Here is a 9,448-nt window from a genome sequence, read left to right on the forward strand (position 1 = left end):
GATCTCGCTTCTTGGTGGTTTGCATTTCGGCCGGATCCACCGCGGCCCCGTAGCCTTTCAGCTCTTCTCCGGATATGACAGTACTCGCGAAGGCGGCTTCGCTCAACTCGCACTCATGAGCCTTTTTGTAGTCTCCGGTTATGGTGATCATACCATTGGGACCCGGCATCTTGAGCTTGTTGTAGATATAGCACGCTCTTGCGTGGAACTTGTGGTAGGTGGGCCTGCCGAAGATGACGTGGTAGGAGCTCTTGAAGGGCACAACTTCAAACGTGATCTTTTCTTCGCGGAAATTATGAACATCGCCGAAAGCCACGGGAAGTGTGATGCTGCCGAGGGAGTTCGCCTTCTACCCGGAACCACGCCGTGAAACTCGGTGGTGCTGTGTTTGAGCTGTTCCTTGGTGAGGTTCATCCGCTCCGCAGTCTCCAGGTACATGATGTTCAAGCTGGCTCCGCCATCCATGAGGCACTTGGAGAAGTCATACCCGTCTATGCGGGGACTCACAACCAAGGCGTAGTATTCTTTTGGCACAATGGCGGGATGGTCCTCCTCGTCAAATGTGCACGGAACTTCCGACCACCCGACATATCGCGGCACGGCCGGAACCGTGGCGTTCAGGATCCGGGTAGCTGATTTTGTAGCGCGGACTCGTGGGGGTTCCGAGGAAGGTGTGGTAAGCCCCCACGCTCTTTTTCTCGAAGGGGTTGGATTTACTCGCGGATCCGGCTTTGGGATCCGGCGAGTTATCATCCTCGTCCATCGCCTCGGAACCGTCCTCCTCCTTGTCCTTGTTCTTGCCCTTGCCTCCTTTGCCGCGTGGGCGGTGCTTCCGGGCTCGCTTGTATCCCGCCTCCGGGTCGTTCTTTAGGTCGTTGACCCATTTGCAGCTGCGGTTGGTATGAGTGGACTTCCCCGTAGCCGGATCCAAGTGGGCCAGGCAGTGGCATGTCTCCCGTACTCCTCGTAGGTTTGCGGGGCGCGAGATCCGCCGGCAGTGACCTCGGTGCCATGCCGCCGACCCCTGCCGGCTCCGCCTCCGCGGCCGCGTCCTCTTCCGCCTCCTGAACCTCCGCGTTGGAACGCCATGGCGACCATGTCGGATCCGCCACTCTTCTGGTCATCAGGATTTTTGCGTTTGTGGCCGTTGTTGTTACCGTTATCACGGTTCTTCTTTTGTTGGTGCAGGGGATTGATGTGGCTGCGATATCACCGCCTGCGTCGTCATCGGCGGCAGTGTGATCACTGGCAATGGAGATCATCTCGTCCAAAGTCAGTTTGTTGGCGTTAGCCAAACATGTAAGCTTATGTCTCAGCAATCCTCCTCTCTGCAGTCCACCAATGAAGGCGTACATGGCAGTGGTGTGATCGACGTTTTCGCACTCGTTCCTGCATGCCAACCATCTTGTGAGGAAGTTTCTTGAGGATTCTCCCTTCTTCTGGATACAAGCTTGTAAGTCGCTTGCTGTGGCAGGTCTTTTGTAGGTGCCTCCGAAGTGTTTCTCGAAAGCGGTCTTCAGTGTCAAACCAGCAAAAGATGGAGTTTTTCTCGAGGTCGCCGAGCCGGATCCGGGCTGGTCCTACAAGGTACAACTCGGAGCATGCGGCAGGCGATATTAGGGGTTCCTCCGGCGAAGGTTACTGCATTGTAGTAATCCTCGATCCAGGTATCCGGCCTTTCGGTGCCATCATAATGCTTCAGGTTTCCGGGTAACTTGAGGGAGCTCCTTGGCTTTGGTTCCTCTCGAATCATCCGGCCAAAGCACTTCGGTCCGATGTAGTCGGTTCTGTATTCGTTGAGGCGTTCCCGCGCGTCGCGCGAGCCGTGACGGGGACCGTGAGCGAGAGCGAGATCTCCGGCCACCGCCTCCGCCTCCACCTCCGCCGCCACCGCTAGGTGGTGGTGAGGGAGACCTGCGAGGGGGCCGATCCGACCTCCCGCTTCCGCCTACGGATTCTCCCCGGCCCTCTCGGTGCCGGCTCCGGCTCCCGTGGCTGCCTTCGCCGTGGCGCCGGCTGCCCCGGTCGTTCCGGCTCCGGCGGGGCTCCGGGTCGCGCTCCTCATTCCGGCTCCTCCTAGGCTCGGGCTCACGATCATTGTTCCGATTCCGGCGAGGTTCCGCGTGCGCTCCCTCGTTCCGGCTTCCGGAAGGCATCACGATGTCGCGGATAACAATTCCACCATGCCCTTGAGGCCTGGTGTTTCCGGCCGGACTACGGCGACGAGGGGGACGCGGGTAACCATTAGGCGGAGGAGAGGCGTTGCGGTACTTGTCTCGTCCAGAGTACATTGCATCCTTTCCCTTTCTCGGATCTGACGGTGGCGTCTTTGATGGTACGGGGATCGGATTTGGGTGTTCCCTGGCTTTCCTTCTGCGTTCCGAGGATCCGGTTCGCGACTCGTCATCTCGCTGGCGATTGTTGTGGGCGTCCTTCTGCGCAGTGGAGACGCAATGCTCCGGGTTAGATTCCAACTTGCGCGAAGTATCTGCCTTGCTCTGCTCGTTTAACCGCCGAAGCGACGAGCGTGCGCAAGTAGTTGATGTCAACCTCCTCGTCACTTTTCTTCGAATTTCTGCAGCTTTTGCCAAATTGTCCTTTGGGGTGGCGAGCGGCTGCTGTTCGGCAGGAGTTGCGAAGTTGATCCTGCGGGGAGGGATTGCTTCTCTGATGATTCTATCAGCCTCCGCCTGTGCGTAGGTCATTTTCACCTCCCACTCCTTTCTCATACTCTTGACTTGCTCGAGTGTTGCGGTGACTTCGCGATCCTGTCTTTCAAAGCGATCCATGATCGCGTGCAGCTTCTTCCCTCTCATCCAATATAGCAGCTGCGGTATTGGCAAACTTTTTGGCCGTGGCCAGCATCTCCTTTCTCGGTGGCCTCTAAAGCCTCCGGATCTGCGGCATCGCCGGGAGTTATTGGCTTGTTGAGGACGTCTGACTTTGCGACCAAATCCATGCGTGCTTGTGCAACTATCTCTTCAGGCGACAGGAGGCTTTCCGAGGAAGGATCCCTACGGGGCCGCTCCCGTGACATCGGAGATCCGTGGTGGGATGGCTGGGGGTCGGATTGAGTGTCTCGCCGCTTCGATCCGTCTTCTCCGAGCGCCGCTACGCTTGCAAGTACCTGTTTTGGCTGGACGGAATCGACTTCGGTGTTGTTCACCGTATCCGAGTTCCGTCACCTTGCGATCAAACTCTGCAGTGTCCATGGACTGGGTGTCTCCGGAGATTGGGCTTAGATTTCTCAAGATCGACTCTTCAACCGGAGTTTCGCTTTCTCCGACAGCCTCTTGCTGATCCGGAGCGGCGTTGTTTTCCGAGGGCTCGACCTGCTCGGGACCAGCTCCGGCTACTTGAGGGGCGGTTCCGGCGGTATGGGCCAAGAAGTGTACGAAGTGACACCTTTGCTTCTCTAACACCTGGGAGACCCAGGCGGATCTGCATTGGTCTTCCACCGTTACTTCCCGCTCGGGGGCGGATTGGGTGGGTTTTGATTTTTTCAGATCTAAGGCGGAATCTTCGCTAGGAAGTTCCCGCGTCTCGGATCGGATCTTCGCGACCGCGTCCATGCTCGCCGGCGGTCGCGTCGGCGCTACTTACCGACGGGTTTCCGTCGGAATCGACGGTTTCCCCGATGAAGATGTGTATGCCGCCAACCGGGACAATGGAGAGCTTGACGGGGTCGGTTTTAGCCGGAATCCAACACTCATCCGGAGGGACGATCGGCAGATTTCCGGCGTAAAGGACACGCCCCACAGCGATGGTGTCGTCGTAGCTTCCCATGGCGGAACCCTCCCGGTTCCGGCCTCCAGACGCCGCAGGCCCCACGGTGGGCGCCAACCGTCGTTGCCTAATCGACGGTACCTCGGAGGAGGGATCCTCACGAGGGGGAGAAGAAGTAGGGGCCATAGGGCGGAGTGCACACGGGACGGTGGTACGCGAGTTACCCAGCTTCGGAACACCCGCACGATGACAGGGGCCTACCGCCGCTTGTCCGGAATTATCCGGGCGCTTTCGCGTTGTTACAATGAGTTGTGGTTGTGCCTCTAGGGCTCCCGGGATCCGGCTTATAAAGGCGCACGGATCTAGGGTTTACATGGAGAGTCCTAGCCGGATTACGTACATGACCTAACTACGGTACAATATCTTTCCGTGCACGTCACGGATCCGCCTTCCATATACGTCGTACTGGATCCGGGTCCCTCATGGGCCTCCATGGATCCGGGTTACTCCTAATGTCGGTACGGATCCGGCCTACTGATCCCGGGCTGGACTTCTTCCTTCATGATCAACAGCAACTGGGCCGCCCGATGGGCCACATGCCTCATCACCATCGGTGGGCCACCCGGGCTTGCCGGATCTAGGCACTGTCGATGGTACACCCATGAAGTATACCCACAACAATCGGCTATGAAGAACCAGACCTCTCTGGAGGTATCGAGGGCGTAGACTACCTCATCGTCTACGGAACCGGGGAGGCTTCCGGAGGAGATCAAGCCTGAACATCTCGAGTAGTAGTAGTAGTAGCCGAGCAGCCCGAACTCTTAGTATTTAGCTGCTCGAAGAAATAAATGTAAACTTAATGAGACTCTTATATTGTAAGCTAAGTTGGGTCGCCTCGAACCCAGGAGTATTCCTCTTAGGACCCAAGAGGAGCTCCGAGACAACATGTGTGTGATATTTGTAATAATAAATGAATGAGTTATGGACCTGCTATGTTCTGTTGTACTACTCGAGGGATGTAATATTTGCGGAATGGTACTTCGTGAATGTTATATCAACGACCGGCATACTACAACATGCAGTGGTATGCGGGGTCACCACAGCTTGGTATCGAGCAAAAGCTTTGACCTTAGGTTGGAACCTAGTAAATGGGACCGAACGTTAGGATTCAAATAGGACTAGTAAAGAATTCTCTAAAAATATGGTGTATATTCAATTGAGAATAAAACAATCATATCTTTTAGTGCGATAATTCTTTATTATCTCTATTATGATGCATTACTACTAATCTCATAATCTTTCTATTTCTACAGCCAACATGGCAAGTTCACGTCCCGGACGAAACGTGAAGGTGATGGATTCCATACTGAGTGAATACGAAGGAGGACTTGCAGATATTCTACGAGCCATGTTACTTGAATTTGGGTGTGATCCCCAGATTCAAGTAAAGAAATACATGTACTATGATGGTACTGTATTGGCCAAGTGTAGGGTAGGGTTACGACTTCCCGAATCTTTGGGAATGAGCGTAGTAATGCCAGCAGGGGAAGCCAGAACTATGAACACAGCCTACCATATCGCCGTTATGAGAGCCATAACCGATATTCGGGAGCATAAGACGAAAGAGCTTATGGGTTCCGAATTCACCCACATTCCTCATAATCAGGAGGAAGAAGATCCCATGCTTAACCACTACAAATATGCAAAACGCAAACCAATAGCAGCTGCAAAATACATGGACAATAGCCGCAACTTCATATCATTACTCTTTCAGTTGAACCATCATCTGACGGGAGCAATCGATACGATGCTAGAGGAGTTTACTGAACCCAAGGAGGAGACTAAGGGGAAAGAACCTATGGAGAAGGAGGTGCACACACCAGTCTACTCAGCTGGTGACTACATCGATATAGATCCTCTTGAGCGTGAAGCTACACCTGTTACACCTGGGAACTATCTGGGAAGTTCCTATGGGGGATATGAGGGTGGAGAGGAATCCGGAAACAATCAGCGTTCCGTGACTCCGATAGAAAACTCCACGGGTTGGCGTTGGGGGTCTGATACTGGAACTCATAGTACCACAGCATATTATGACGGGGAGATGAATGAAGATGCCACGACCCAGCACCAGAGTTATCCGTGGAATGAGGAAGAAGTTGGAGGGTATCCGACACAGGTTGAGTCGGATACGAATGTAGGAAATACGTATGGAGTAGGCACAGGGGAGTACACCCGATGGGTGGATTATGATGCACTGAATGATCAGTTCGTGAACACTGATTTCTCCCTAGGATCATCATCGGATTCCGACTACCAGCCAATGGGGAGACCTTATGTTCCAGGTTTTGTCAGGAGAACGACACGTTCGACCGGATGGAAGCCTGGAATGTATCGGGAGTGAAGATCGACTAGAGACTACCAAGGGAAGCAGGACTACAATACACAAGTACCACGTGTATTGTAGTGTGTAATATTTTGTAGAAATTTGTACATCTACACTACTTAAAAAGGAGGAACATGTTCCCTATTCTGCCACTACAACAATCCTTTCGTCGTTCCTTCGTCCAGCTTTTTTCACTCCCGCACGCGTTCAGATGGGCCAAGTGCCCAGGCCCAACTTCTCCCCTCTTGCCTGAGATATCGCGTCGCCCGCCCGCGCCTGCCGCCACCCTGCGCCGCCGTCCTTCCCACGATGCCCTGGCCAGCAGGGGCCTCCCTTCTTTATCCACGATGTTGCACCTTTCCTCCCATCTGGGCTCTTCTGAGATCCAGCCGATGGAATCGACGAGATCCCCTTCATAGACCTTCTCTCGCTTGAAGCAGAAGAACCACTGGGTGCGACGATGGCCGCCGCTTCCTCCTTGCGCCACGGTTTGGGCCGCGCTTGGCCAAGACGGCACCGGATTGTTGGCCGTCATCAGCGTACCACACGTCGTCGCTGGCGACCAAAGAGTGACGGATCTAGCGGGTGGGGCTCATATCATGAGCTCTTCGACCAGATCTGCTGTGTTGGTAGATTCAACGAGGATGAGGTGATTATTTGTCTGCTCGAATTAGACGGTTCTGAGATTGATGTGCTAACATCGTCCTTTCTGTTCTAGGTGAGGTATTTCTTCTATCAGATTACTTGTGGTGTTAGCTACTGCCACTTCATGGTGAGGATAGCAACGAAGTAAACTCTTTTCATGAATAAATCTGAAAGTTGTTCTACTGATGAGGTGTGGAATCCTAAATTCGTTTGAGCTTTCAGCAAATTTGACACCGGGACATGGAATTGGGGAATACGTTACTGGATGGTAATCCAGCTCCATGTCTCAAGATCTGTGATTTTGTCTACTCCAAGGTACCAAATAGTATTTCCTTGCTCTTTCTTACGGCGTTCTCCTTCAAGGTGCCAACTCTGTCCAATTTTGAATGCTAGGAAAAATACCCTTTTTGCCAACTTTATTAGTGATGTTTCAAACAAATCGTTCAAAACCATATTTTTGCAAGCAGGTGAAAAAGACACCAGATAATAGTGATCTCTGAATCGAGAATAGTGATTGATAGCCCCTTCGATTTGTAGACCCATATATCTTCATCTTTTATTGTATAAGACCTCTTATGGTATCAGATGTTTTGGGTACAATGGGGATACTGCTGCATGTAATAAGATCATGCTATCATCTATCCACCTAAATAAAATAGATTTTCTACATAGTTGCACGTTTTGATGGTAGGACAAAAGATCATCCACTTATAGGCTTATAGTAAATACTGTAGTAAAGACTGTTGCATAGCCATACACTTTTCTTAATTCTGATTTGATAGTAAATATGCATGAAAGGTGACTTGTATTTGGTATTACGTTTGTGTCTAGATCCAACAAGAGAGAGAATTGGCGAGATTACAACTGCTGGGTCACGCTATATAACTACTGTTTCGATCACATATATCTGCAGTCAGTAACCTCGTGCAGTATTAGCTTCAATTCACCTCCTTTCATTTATTCTTCTTCTTCTTTCTATTGCTCCAGAAGAATAAACGAATCCACTATATTTTGTTTGTTGCATTCACCACATTACATATCAGGTGCTAATGGGTTCTACGTGTTCTAAAAAGGGGCAATTGCTTTGGTTTAGGTCATTTACTTGGAGTGCCAGTAGATGCAAATCAAAAATATTACACAAGCCTGCTTCTTTTCCTAACTGCTGTTGTAGTATGGTTAGATACCCGTGCTTGTGTATATGAGAGTTTGTGTATTTGTTGAATTCTCCTCTAGATTAAAATCGATGGAACCATGAAAATGATCACAAGGATGCAACAACATTATTTGACATAGAAAACATTACATGGAAGTTCGGGAGTACATATGCTAAAGTTTCTTTGTGTTTTTATTGGCAGTCTGAACTGATATTGGGGACTTCAAAGCTTGCAATTATGCCCTATATATGTACCTGGACAAGACCTCCAATTCGTGACCTCCAACCAATTCAGTAAGTTGCACACTCACATATCCTTGCGGAGGTAAAGGTGCATGTGATTGTAAGTTTGTTTGAACTGTCAAAGGGATCAGGTGGCAGATGTCTGCAACGATATATCTATTTGCCCAGTTGAAAATAACTTGAAATCTGTAACCGCAATACCTGACAATTTAGTGTTAACATAATTTTGGGGAATGGTTACCATCAATTTTAAAACTATTATTCTTTCATTTATCCACAGGTGAGCTATGTCAGAAATGAATATGAGTGAGGAGTGTTAGATGGACTGAAGAATTATCTATTGGCTGATTTAGCATCCGTTTAATGAACAACATGGGTAAACTAGATTGCTAATTATGTTACAGATAATTCTATAATAATCAACTTACTTCTCTTATAGATAACAGTGTATCAACATTCTTTGCCAGGCACTCGAGTTGTGTTTTCCTGTAAATATGGACAAAGAGTAATGTTGATGGAATTTAGGTGAGTTATGTGAGTCATACATGTTCAGAAATTACTATTACACATGCATTCTTGGAAATGAGAAACAGTCAAAATATATTTCTGAACTACCGGTTTTATCACTTTCTAATGAGCACTTTCATTGGGAAACTCAAAACTGCATATCATCTTATTTTCAGATGTCCTACAACTGTCTGCATTTGGTCTGTGATAGGGGAGTTGCTAGATTGGCCGTCCCATCTTCAATTCAGTAACTTCGTGCCTAGGTGCGTCACGGCAAATCTGAATTGTTTTTTCTCTGTTGTGGAGTTGATGTTGGTTGGTGGTCTCTTTGGACCATCAGAAATGCCTCTTGGTTTTTGAAAAGAAAATGGTGAGAAACCCAACTGACAGTCATGATTGTCCTCTTGACCTCCGTGATGATATGACCAAGTTTACATCACATGCTTTGGACCGAACTAAATTCTGAATACAATTCTTTTTTACAACAGCTGATCCTGTCCTGAAAATGTTGGCAGTTCCATGGGGTTTGACTTCAAAGACACCAGCTGATGTATGCTGTCTCACCAGCCTGTAGACTCCTGCTATCCCGAGCACACAAGTTTGTAGAATGCTGCTATCCTGAGCACACAAGTTTGGAACTAGACCTCAACGATACTGCCTGTATGACTATACCGAAACAACTCAAAATCTCCATGTGCATGACATGAAGTTCGTACTGTTTTGTTCATACATCTTTATAGCTTCCCATCTAAGTTCAAAACCTCTTCTTTTGTTTCATCTATTTAATTGTT

General features: G+C 49.8%; 1 non-coding gene across 1 annotated transcript; it reads left to right on the forward strand.

Moving 5' to 3' along the window:
* Nucleotides 1-8,619: 8,619 nt before the first annotated feature.
* Nucleotides 8,620-8,722, forward strand: LOC124681589. The gene has a single exon (XR_006995939.1). It is a non-coding gene; the product is annotated as a small nucleolar RNA snoR103 (small nucleolar RNA).
* The last annotated feature ends 726 nt before the right edge of the window (nt 8,723-9,448 follow it).

The sequence above is a fragment of the Lolium rigidum genome, unplaced genomic scaffold, assembly GCF_022539505.1.
Source record: "Lolium rigidum isolate FL_2022 unplaced genomic scaffold, APGP_CSIRO_Lrig_0.1 contig_47742_1, whole genome shotgun sequence".
In the NCBI taxonomy this organism is placed as follows: domain Eukaryota; kingdom Viridiplantae; phylum Streptophyta; class Magnoliopsida; order Poales; family Poaceae; genus Lolium; species Lolium rigidum.